Here is a 12,824-nt window from a genome sequence, read left to right as displayed (position 1 = left end):
AGCGTGCCTCTTGAGAGTCCGTTGGGGATTGTAAATAAGTTATGGAATGAAGGGAAACTCCCAGTACAGACAGGAATGTCTAGGAGGAAGTTGTACACACTCTGTGTAAGGAATTGGACTGGGTATACCGCGGTATTGGCCGACCCGGAGATGAGGTGGCCTTCGTATGGCTCTTTCGAACAGGCTGCCTTAAGAGGAGTAAGGAGCTAGATCGAAAAAGACCATCCGGGACAGTTATGTTACTGGTTTTGTTGGGACACAGCAGCAGAGCTGTGGAAATCTTTAAAAATTATGGCAGTCAGGTATTCTCCCGAGAGTGAACCCCCTCCATGTTATTTCGATGAAGGGTGTAAACCACGGCGTGTTTTGACTCGTCAGTTGGTCCCCACTGCACCTGCCCCTATTCCTCCGCAGGGGGACTCTCTCCAGGGCGCAGAGGGGAATCTGCAGGACTCCAGATCAGAATCTCTGCAGAGGGATAAGGGGGAAATGGAAGGGCACACCTCGGGAGGAGTAATTACTAGGCAAAAGATCAAGCAGATGCAGCAGGTTGCATACCCCTCCCCTGGGGACGCCCAGAGGGTCCGGTCGCATCCGCAGATGCTTACACCAGGGACGAATACACCCCTGCACCACCAGCTCAGCCCGTTCCCCAGGCCTGGATCAACTACGGGCAACAGCAGCAGCTGCAGCAAACTCAGCCTCCTCAATGACGGTACCCCGGGGGCGAAGGCAAACAATGTGATGGTCTTATTTCCTTAATGTCTTTAGCCGGCTCCTTCCTCACTTTCTCCCCTCTCAGCAAAGAGCCTCGTCTAACCCTTTCAGTCCAGGGACTGCCTGTCTCCTTCCTCATTGATACTGGAGCTACTTTCTCTCTTTTAAATCATGCCCCCTCTCCCTGGCTATCCTCTGAGGTTAAAACTGCAACTGGGGTGGAGGGCAACCCACAGTCTCTGGGACTCACTTTGCCTCTAAATGTTATTTATGCTGATAAATGTTTTTCTCACCGTTTTCTTTTTCCCCCAGCTTGTCCGATCCCTTTGATGGGCCGGGATTTACTCTGTAAGCTTGAGGCTACTTTAACCTGCACTCCTGAAGGGGTAGGATTATTGATGACAGTGTTAGGAGATTCGGCCCCAACTCAGGGTAATTGGGAAACCCCCCCCTCTCTCCCCTGACCTCACTGACTTGCCTTTAACCCTCTGGGGAATTTCTGACACTGATGTTGGCCTGCTCCTTTCGGCAGAGCCAGTAAGGATTCAAGTGAAGCCCTCCTTAACCCCCCCGTCAGTCCCTTAATACCCCCTGTCGCTGGAAGCCCGGGAGGGCATTCGCCCCATTATCGAGGGATTCATTGCACAAAAGCTAGTCCGCCCTCAGCGCACTCCCTGTAACACCCCTATACTGCCTGTCAAAAAGCCTCCTAAAAAGGACGGAGACCCTATTCGTTGGCACTTTGTACAGGATCTACGGGTTGTTAATCAGTATGTGGTCCCTCTTCATGCAGTAGTTCCTGATCCAGCTACTATCATCAGCCAAATCCCCTGGGATGCTGAGTGGTTCACTGTTATTGACTTAAAATCAGCCTTTTTCAGCATTCCTGTGCACCCAGACTCTCAGTATCTCTTTGGTTTCACCTGGGAGGGACAAAGTTATGTCTGGCAACGACTTCCTCAAGGCTACAAAGACAGCCCCACGATTTTCAGCCAATGCCTCTGCCACAACTTGGAAGGCTTCACCAGTCCGCAGGGATCCACGTTAGTCCTATACGTAGATGACATCCTATTAGGTAACCGCAAAGAAGCTGCCCTCCGCATCGATGGTAAGGCACTTTTATTATACCTACACACCAGAAGCCACAAGGTAGACCCTAACAAGATTCAGTGGGTCTCACAGAAGGTCCGATATCTGGGCTTCCTGTTAACCCCAGAGGGGAGACAAATGGACCCAGTCCGCATAAAGACTATCCAAAACTGCCCTCTGCCAAACACCAAGAAACAACTTCGAGGTTTCTTAGGATTAATTGGCTTCTGTCGCCCCTGGTTGCTGTCCTGCGGGGAGTTAAGCAAACCGCTCCACCGACTCACTGCTAACCTTGCTCCTGACCCTTTGCAGTGGTCCCCGGACACAATCCAAGCCTTTCAGTTACTCAAGGACAGTGTGGCCTCCTCCATGTCTCTCCGCCCCCCCAATTACAGCAAACCCTTTCACCTTTTTGTCCACGAGAGGGGCGGAATTGCTAGTGGCGTCCTTACCCAGCTGAGCGGGCCCCACCATTTCCCGCTTGCTTTTTACTCTCAGCAGATCGACCCTGTCGCTCAGGGAACCCCATCCTGCACCTGGACTCTGGCAGCAGCTGCCCTGCTGATCACAAAGGCAAAGAGTCTGACCCTGGGTCATTTTACCACGGTTTGGACCTCTCATGCCTTGTCAGCCCTTCTGCGTAGGGGCACAACCCAAGTCTTTTCGGCCCATCATCAGCAACAGCTAGAGGCCGAACTCTTAGAAGACACTAACCTAATTTTTGAAAGGTGTGGGCCCCTTAATCCAGCTACCTTGCTTCCTGACCTGCCAGTCCTCCAGGATCAGCACGACTGTGTGGAAGTAGTTTATAGCATCTTACAGATAAGGGACAACCTGTTTGACGTGCCACTGGACAACCCTGATTGCATCCTCTTCTCGGACGGAAGCTCCTTCTATGTTGATGGCAAGCGTTTCACCGGTTATGCAGTCACCTCTGAATGGGACATTCAAGAGGCCGCCTCACTGTCAGGCAACTGGGGAGCCCAAGCCGCCGAACTCTATGCCCTGGCCCGAGCTTGCCAGTTGGCCGCTGGTAAGACCGTTACCATTTTTACTGATAGCAAGTATGCTTTTGGAGTTGTGCATTGTCACATCCACCTCTGGAAGTTTCGAGGTTTCCAGACAGCTGCCGGTAAACCCATTCAGCACCTCCCCCTCATCCACAAGTTTTTGGACGCCCTCCAAGAACCCTCGGTTCTGGCTGTAGTTCACTGCCGGGCTCATACTAAAGATGATAGCCCCGTCACCCGTGGGAATGCCCTGGCTGACGCCTCCGCCAAGACGGCTGCCGTCTTACCCTTAGCCATGCCCACGTTGGCTATTGCAGCCTCCTCCTTTACTCCACCGCACCCCGTACCAGTACCCACTGCTGAACTACAGTCGTGGGAGAGCCTCGGAGCCACTCTGGTCAAAGGGACCTGGCTTATGCCGGATGGCCGAGCCTGCCTCCCTCGCTCCACATACCCCGTGGCAGTTCGCTGGCACCATGATAAGGGGGGTCACTACGGCACGCACGCCCTTGTGGACACCATCGCTCGCTTTTGGTATGCTCCAGGCATTCAACCCTACTGCCTGTCAATAGTGAAAGCATGCAGCACATGTCAGCGTAATGGACCTGCTCCGCCTCTTAACAAAATTAAGGGTGGAAGACCTCCGCCTGCTGCTCCATTTCAACATCTTCAAATTGACTTTGCAGATATGTCAAAGGCTTTTGGGAAAAAGCACCTCCTTGTTTTGGTTTGCCCTCTGACTTCCTGGGTCGAAGCTTTTCCTACTGCTAATTGTACTGCTGCCACAGTGGCGAAGATTCTCCTTAGAGACATTGTACCCCGTTTTGGCATCCCTCTCGTGCTTGACTCAGATCGCGGACCTCACTTTACTGGTCATGTCCTTGGCCGTTTAGAACAAGGACTGGGCATTTCACACTCCTTTCATACACCCTACCACCCCCAGTCTAGCGGGAAAGTTGAGCGTATGAATAGGGAGCTTAAGTTTACATTGGCTAAATACTGTCAGGAAACAGGGTTAAAGTGGCCTCAGGTACTTCCCTTGGTCCTGTTTCACCTTCGTACTCGCCCAACCCGTGTATTGGGATTATCCCCCTTTGAACTGCACTATGGACACCCCCCTTTCAAAGGTGGGGCGCTACCACGTGCTGATGTTTCACTATTGGGAGGGGATCATATGACCGTGTGCCAGTTTCTCTCCCTACAGGCTCGCCTCCGTACCCTTTGGAAAGCCTCGCAGTTTTCCCAGACCGTGCCGCTGGAAGAACAGATCCACCCGTTCCAACCAGGGGACTTCGTCTGGGCCAAAAAGTTCGTTCGTGGCGACACCCTCCAGCCGAGGTTTACTGGACCCCACCAGGTTCTTTTAACAACCCAGACTGCAGTGTTCCTGGAAGGACGCAAATCCTGGATCCACCACTCCCACGTCAAGCCAGCCGTAGTGGACCACAGTGACGGACCAGCAGCTCTTGCCACCACTGAGGACACTGCCTCCGACCAGTGGACCAGCTTACCTCTTTCAGACATCAGACTTAAATTGACTCGGCAAAAATGAGAGGACCTTTTATTCTGACAACTGTATGTTTTTTATTATGCCTTTTTAGTTTATTTTCTGCTTATGAAGATAATGCTTTTATTAGATATTCCCACGAGGTTAAAACTCGTATTTTAGGAAATAGAAGTAATTGCTGGGTATGTACTCAATTTCCAGTAAATGCAGAACAGGGACTCCCCTTCACACCCATTCCCCTGACCACTGCTAATATGACTTGGATGCCACCGGCTAGAGTAAAAGATCCAGTCCAACACAATCTTACATGGGACAAAACTGGAGTGCCAATTAACAGATATCTCAGGGTAACCAATCAGACAGGATCACTGTGTTTTGTTAAAGAAAAGGGGTCAACTTTTGTGGGAACAAGTAAATGCAACATGTATTTTAATGGCACCGCCTTTAGTAAAAATCTTGGCTTCAAGCCTTGCACATCCCACTTATCCCATATGTGGATCCCTCACCCCGATCCAACTTTTTCATGGGTGGGCAAGCCTTCAGAGTCAGCTTTTAAGAAGCCCTGCTCAGATCACGAGGGTGTCCAACTAATTGCTAAGGGACATACGATTGCCTTCTACAACTGCTCAGGCAGTACTACACTGCCCTTTGAAAACACCACTACCAAATTGTGCCTCTGCAGTTCGCACAACGACCCCTCTGCGTTACCAGGGGAACAGTGGTCCAACGGGTGGTGGGTTACCTCCTACTTTGAGAAATGGAATACCCGAAATGCATTGTATGGAACATACTGGGTGTGCGGGCCCAAAGCTTATTACTTTCTCTCCCCTGATTGGGCAGGGTCATGTTATTTAGCGTGGCTAACACCGCCTTCTCGCATCTCCCTCACTCCCCCTCATTTTCCCCACGTTCGTAACATCCGTGAAACCTTCAGAGATATTAACATCCGTGATGGTTTGTCGTGGCAGCGGTGGGCTGGTCTCATTAGCTTGAGGGGTGGTGTCATCCGTCTACAGGGACTACTAGAATCTTTAACCAATGAAACTGCGACCCTATTTGAGAATCAGGCTGGGGAAATGTCCCAGCTGCGCCAGTTAGCTTTGCAAAACCGAATGGCTTTAGACATAATGTTAGCAGCCCAGGGAGGAACTTGCGCCCTCATAAATGAAGAATGCTGTGTTTTTGTAAATGACACCTACTCTGACACTTTTCAACGTACCAAACATCTAAGGGAAATGGCTAAGAACTACTCCTCTGGCCAGCCACCTTATGATTGGTGGGGAGCCTTATGGAATTGGCTGTCTGGATTTGGGTGGGTTAAAAAAACTCTTGGTGGGTATTGTTGGGGCCATAGTAATCCTTATAATACTGTGTTGCTGTATTCAGTGTGTCCCCTCCCTCATAGACTCATGTGGGTCAGTTTATTCTTTTCCTACTTCAGCCAAGGGCCTTACTCTCTTCGAGTTGGCCCAGGCTGAAATTGCCAAGCGGCCCTTGGCTCCTTAAAATGGGGTGTAGCTTTTGGTAAATAGTTATCCCAAAGCTACAAATGGAGGAATGTTGAGTCTGAACTTTTGATGAGCTTAAACTTAACCCAGACTTGATGTCTCTGTCTGAACTTTTAATCAAAGCTCTGACCTGCGAACTACTCATGACACCCCCCTCCCCTTAAGTAGCCATCTCCCCTTTTCTCTTTCTGAATTTACATTTTAACCTGTTTTATCCTGTAGAATCTTGATTGATTATACATGACCATTATGATCTGTTAATCACTTTGTTTACTTCTGTGTATAAATATTGATGCTCACCCCTAATAAACTTGCCACACTTACTCTGAAGCCTTTCAAGCTAAGGATAGTGTGAGCCCGTTGATCAACGAATTGGTGTCTGGTCTCTGACAGATTGTGAGCCCCATACCAACTCCGCAGGAACTCGAGTGCTGGAGAGGTGAGTAAGGACTTGCTTTTTACCTAACAGAAACATATAAGTAGTGAGTGGGAAACTAACGATGGGGGATAAGTTGTTTTTGTTTATAGGGTGTGGAGCACAATTAAAAATAATCCTCGAAAGAAGTATTTCTAAGTTTTAATGAGGGGCTTGAGTCAAACCCTGATGAAGTCAGTGAAATGACTCCCTTTGGGTTTATTTCAGGCCCTAATAATATTGACTTGAATCTGAAATTTCACTTTGCAGATCTGCTAATGCACTAATGGCCACCCCTGCGGTATTTTACTTCTTGGTTGCCTCTTGGGTGTAGTTTTTGCAAGTTGTTAAAGCATATTCATTAAAATATATATCTTAAAAATAGATTGTTTCCTCATAACACAAAGCAGCATTTGTACCTTCACATTACAATAATCCAGCACCCTGATTTTCAGTATTTCTGCCTTAAACATTTACTTCCTAGGATATTTTTACTTCTCTTTAGTACAATTGTTCAAGTTTTATTCATGAGGCTTTTTCCTCTGCCTTTGTTACTATACTTGCTTGTAGCTTTCTTTTGTTTCAGTCCATTAATGCATTGAAGAATCATGTTAACTGCTGCGGTACTTAGCATTCCATCACAGCTTTTGCATGTGCGTAGTGGTTCAGTGGCAGCTGCAGTCTTCTCTCTGGAGTCAATAATGAGAATTTTAGAACATTTTGCATTCATTTGAAAAACAACTGGACTGTTTCAAAAATGTGAAATTCAGAAGGACAAACAATTTAAGTGGAAAGTCTGTGAGCAAACAGACAAACCAACATTCCGCATTAGAATGAACATCTTTTCCTTGTTACACACACTGGTATGAACTCAGTTGCTTTTACAGCAGCTAGAGCTATAGACAGAGCTGCAGCTTCATCTTGGATTTCCTGTATTATGTAGGCTTGTGTCCCTTGAGCACAGACCCTAAGCCCTTGTTCCAGTTGCTTTGCACTATCTAATTCTGTAAAGTAGCTGGAAATTTGTCCTACAGAGGCAGCCAGCAAATCCAATAACTTGGGACTCTTCAGGTGTCATAAAGTCAACATAAGTGGTGCTGCACCATCTGCTCCCAGCCTATTGTAGAGAGTGCATTGGGGAGAGTATGGAACACAAAGTACTCCAGACAGTTCTCAATGTGGTCCCTATTAGAATGCTCTCCCTGCCATAACACAATTAGAGCAACCCTTAAACTGCTCTGAATTATAGTGGGGGCCATTTCTGCCCAAACTGCCCTAGGAGACTAGGAATGTGATTTAGAACTACCTCCCCCTCATCTTCAGCTGCAGCAAGTATAAGCCCATAATGTTTCAATCTACTTAACTGTTAAATGTTAACGTTTGTTAATGACTTCCTGGAGTATTTGCACACTTCAACAACTATTCATTGAGCCTAAGGTCAAAATGGGAACTGGGTGAATACTGCAAAAATATTTAACGTGAGTATTAATTTGAATTTGTATATAATTTTGCTTTGACAGTTTTCACATCCCTTGTGTTTCTACAAATACCTCAAGTGAATTTACTGGCTAGAATGGTTTCTGAAAGAGCTAGTTTTTTTAAAGCAACTATTTCAGATTGACAAGCTCAAAATTCACTTTCCAAGCAATGTGGGTATTCGAACCAGAGACCAAATTCTAAAGATTTTTCATACTCAAATCAGGGAATGGAAACATACTATGTGCCCAGCCAAAGAAGAACTTAAATGATCAACTATTTGCACTTCCTGAAGAACAAGCTACAGACCAAGAATTATTTGTTGAAATTTATTATCTGAAGAATGTTAATCTAAGAACTGAGCTCTGTGACTTTATCCTCACGCACAATTATTTCAAATTTGGTGACAATATATACCTCCAGACCAGTGGCACCGCTATGGGCACCCGCATGGCCCCACAATATGCCAACATTTTTATGGCTGACCTGGAACAACGCTTCCTCAGCTCTCGTCCACTCATGCCTCTTCTCTACCTACGCTATATTGATGACATCTTCATCATCTGGACCCATGGGAAGGAGACCCTGGAAGAATTCCACCATGCTTTCAACAGCTTCCACCCCACCATCAACCTCAGCCTGGACCAATCTACACGGGAGATCCACTTCCTGGACACCACCGTACAAATAAGCGATGGCCACATTAACACCACCCTATACCGAAAACCCACCGACCGCTACGCCTACCTTCATGCCTCCAGCTTCCACCCCGGTCACACCACACGATCCATCGTCTACAGCCAAGCACTGAGGTACAATCGCATCTGCTCCAACCCCTCAGACAGAGACCAACACCTACAAGATCTTCACCAAGCATTCTCAAAACTACGATACCCACACAAGGAAATAAAGAAACAAATCAACAGAGCCAGACGTGTACCCAGAAGCCTCCTGCTACAAGACAGGCCCAGAAGAGAAACCAACAGAACTCCACTGGCCATCACCTACAGTCCTCAGCTTAAACCTCTCCAACGCATCATCAGTGATCTACAACCCATCCTGGACAATGATCCCTCACTTTCACAGACCTTGGGAGGCAGGCCAGTCCTCGCCCACAGACAACCTGCCAACCTTAAGCATATTCTCACCAGCAACCACGCACCGCACCATAACAACTCTAACTCAGGAACCAACCCATGCAACAAACCTCGATGCCAACTCTGCCCACATATCTACACCAGCAACATCATCACTGGACCTAACCAGATCAGCTACAACATCACCGGCTCATTCACCTGCACGTCCACCAATGTTATATATGCCATCATATGCCAGCAATGCCCCTCTGCTATGTACATTGGCCAAACTGGACAGTCACTACGCAAGAGGATAAATGGACACAAGTCAGATATCAGGAATGGCAATATACAAAAACCTGTAGGAGAACACTTCAACCTCCCTGGCCACACAATAGCAGATGTTAAGGTAGCCATCTTACAGCAAAAAAACTTCAGGACCAGACTCCAAAGAGAAACTGCTGAGCTCCAGTTCATTTGCAAATTTGACACCATCAGATCAGGATTAAACAAAGACTGTGAATGGCTATCCAACTACAGAAACAGTTTCTCCTCCCTTGGTGGTCACACCTCAACTGCTAGCAGAGCACCTCACCCTCCCTGATTGAACTAACCTCGTTATCTCCACACTGATATATACCTGCCTCTGGAGATTTCCATTACTTGCATCTGAAGAAGTGAGGTTCTTACCCACGAAAGCTTATGCTCCCAGTACTTCTGTTAGTCTCAAAGGTGCCACAGGACCCTCTGTTGCTTTTTACAATCTAAGAACTGATATAGTACGAATTATTCTCCTAGTTCTAGTCAAAAATGTTAAAATGTCAATATTGTAGACATTTCAGATGAACAGTGCATTCTGAATGTACAATAACCTTCATTTTCACCTCTCTTTGCCCACCTATTCTTCACAAATGGTGAGTTTCCAGCATCCATCTGTGGACTTATCTACAATTTAAATGTGGCTTGAGGCTCGATCTAGCCATATTCATAGCCTATGTTTTCTGTGACAATTTGGATGACTAGATTCTTTTCACGTGAGTGTTTGGGGTGGAGATTTTACCTGCACGTGTGCACACACTGGTGTGCCCAAATGTACCGTGCACAAAACAAGTGGATTTACATTGTAAATACTTTCCTAGCCTCCTGGTCCCTGTGTGTGTTGCGGGAGAGAGTGATAGGAGTCAGCAAGAGAACAGAAGAGCGAGTTCCATGTTTTGAATGTGACAGATAGAATACAACGTAAAGATGGTGCACAGCCAAAAACCTGACTTAACATTCTCTTTTCCTCAGTCAGGAAGGAATAGGGTTATTTTAAAATTGAACAAAGCCAAATATAATGCACACTCCTAATCAAGAGAAGGCAGGAAACCATTCCAAATGCCCCCAAAATTTTGCATGCCTTTTCCTCTCTCTCCAGGCTTTTCCTAAGATTCAAGAACCTCAGTGAACTCCTCATGCTTATGAAGGTTAAGTCAGCCAGTCAGGGCACAGAAATTTGGTGTGATTCTTTAATTACTTGGTATTGATTTAGCTGATCAATCACACAGATTGAATATTGAAGGCACTCTCAAGAGTTCATGAAAACCCAAAGATCCCAGATATATCCATAACTGTTACATGAATCATTTTGACAAAGAACAAATTTGTTTAAAGAGAAAATTGATTCAGACAGTTTCTACACAGAAAAAAGAGGGCCATATCCTATGAATAAATACATCATAATCAGTAGCTGGATAAGCGGTAGGGAGCAGTACAAAGTCAAATCATTCATGTACATTCCTTCTAAGGCTATGTCTACACTGTAGATCTTACAGTGGCACAACTGTACTGCATCAGCTGTGCCTCTGTAAGGTCTCCAATGTAGCTGCTCACCTGTCTGCATAATTAAACCACCCCCAATGAGTGGCAGTAGGTATGTTGGCAGGAGAACGTCTCCTGCTGAGATAGCACTGTTCACAGCGGCACTTTTGTTGGTCAAACTTATGTTGGTCACGGGTGTGTTTTTTCACACCCCTGACCAACAAAAGTTTTACGGACAAAAGTGCTAGTCTAGATATAGCCCACGTTACAAAGAGATTTGTAGATGTTAAGGCCATAAAAGACCATTAGATCATCTAGTCTGACTGTCTGCATAACACAGGCCAAATATTCCCAGTAACTTTGATACCAGGGCATATTGCTTGGGACACCATTAATTCAGGAAGCAGAAGACCTGCAAATAGATCTTGTTGATTTTAAAAATGTTAGATAAAAATCTTGCAGGCACTAATGCAGAAATCAGAGCCAGTTTCCTCCCATAGAAAGGATGCTTTTCCCCTCTATTCAAATTTATCCCACCCAAAGCCTATTGGAGTCAGTAGGAAGACTCCAATGGACTTGGATCAAATCCAAAGACAATTCATTACCTGTTATGAAACAGTCCAATGGGGTCAAGCTAAGTGGAGGATAGGCATTTCAAAAGAGGACTGACTAGACTGCCATGCATGTATCATCATGCCCTTACCCTATAATCACGAATAGGAAAGTAAAAGAAAGCTCACTAACTCTTCCTGCTGCATCACCAGTGTTGGTTCTGCATAGTCAGTGAAGATTTCCCTTCTATGGCTGGACTTTGTTTGTGACCCGTATTTACCTTCAGCTGAGACTTTAGAAGTGGTCCAACAGCCAGTGACAAAGGCCTTTCTCAGACCAGAGGAATCTAGAACGGACCTTCCATTTCTGATACTGACAAACAGCATGGAAGCGTTCTCTTTAAGATCAGTTAACATTTAATACTTTGCTTCAACCTTAATCATCTTAATACTATTGAGATATTAGCCCTGTACCGGGACTGTTAGTGAGAAACAAGTATTCCTTTGATTTGCAATGAAAACAACTGAACACCAGTGCATGTGGATTGGAGCTTGGAGAACAAGTTTCCAGTTAGGAATTTTAGACATTTTAACAAATATTGCAGTTTAATTTACTTAAACATATATTTAGAATATACCATTAAAAACAAATGAAAATCAGCATGTACACAGTCAGATATCCATTTTCCCTTTCCAGTTGACTTCTCAGGGCTTTGCATTAGGACTTTATATTTGAGGGATCAGTTTAATACTCACTGGAACAAGTAGGTGAAATTTCAACCCTCTTCCAGTGGCAGTTCATGCATGATTCAAGCATCCTGTCTTCTTCTCGAGGTACTGCTACTATCCTCTCCAAGCATTTTGCCAAAGTGAGACGCTTTAGTTTATGGATGTGGCTCCATTAGGACCGTGACTAGGAGAGACTGGGGGCTGAACAGGGATGGGAGGGTAGAGTGAGGCTGGGGGTGGAGCTGGAAGCGTGGCACTCCCTTTCCACCCCAGTGGGGGCTGGCCTGGGCCCCACTGTGCACCAATGACCAGGTTACTACTAATAGTGCCCTGTCACAATCTGGGAGAATCTTTATAAGAGATTCTAAAGGAAAGTGGAAAGCTCAAAAATATATTGAACTCATATTACTAGGTCCAATTAAAACATCTTTATACACTTTCAAATGTAAGTTTATAGGTCAGGTAGGATTAGAGCTTTTGGAATCTTGTGCAATCATTACCCAGTTTCTGAGGAGGAAATCATGCCCTCCAGACCACATTTCTGCTGCACATGGTGCGGGGGGAACGGGACCAGGCACTGGACAGTTTTTGCAGTGGAAAGCTACATGTCCTTGCATGTTGTAGAGCCCAGCTCCCTGCATAGGAGTGCTGGAGGAAGAGCGGGGAGAAGTGAAAACTGTGGGTGGGCTGGAGGGATGCTGAACTGTAGCTCAATACATAATGTGGATCCATTGGCCCAGAGTGTATACAGAGGGGAGCAGCAAGCTATGTTCACTCTACCACTCTCTAGCCTGTATTAGCAGACTCAGCCCGATTGTATGGTGGCTACTGCAAGGGTGAAACTAATGGATCTGTTCCTCAGCCCTGCACTTGTTTGTCTGAGTTTACAGATAGCTTGTTTACTTGGCCCTTGCTCTCTTTCCTAGGACTTAGCCCATAGTATATC

This window comes from Chrysemys picta, chromosome 2, assembly GCF_011386835.1.
Source record: "Chrysemys picta bellii isolate R12L10 chromosome 2, ASM1138683v2, whole genome shotgun sequence".
Taxonomy (NCBI): Eukaryota; Metazoa; Chordata; order Testudines; family Emydidae; genus Chrysemys; species Chrysemys picta.
Note: the sequence above shows the minus strand (reverse complement) of the source record.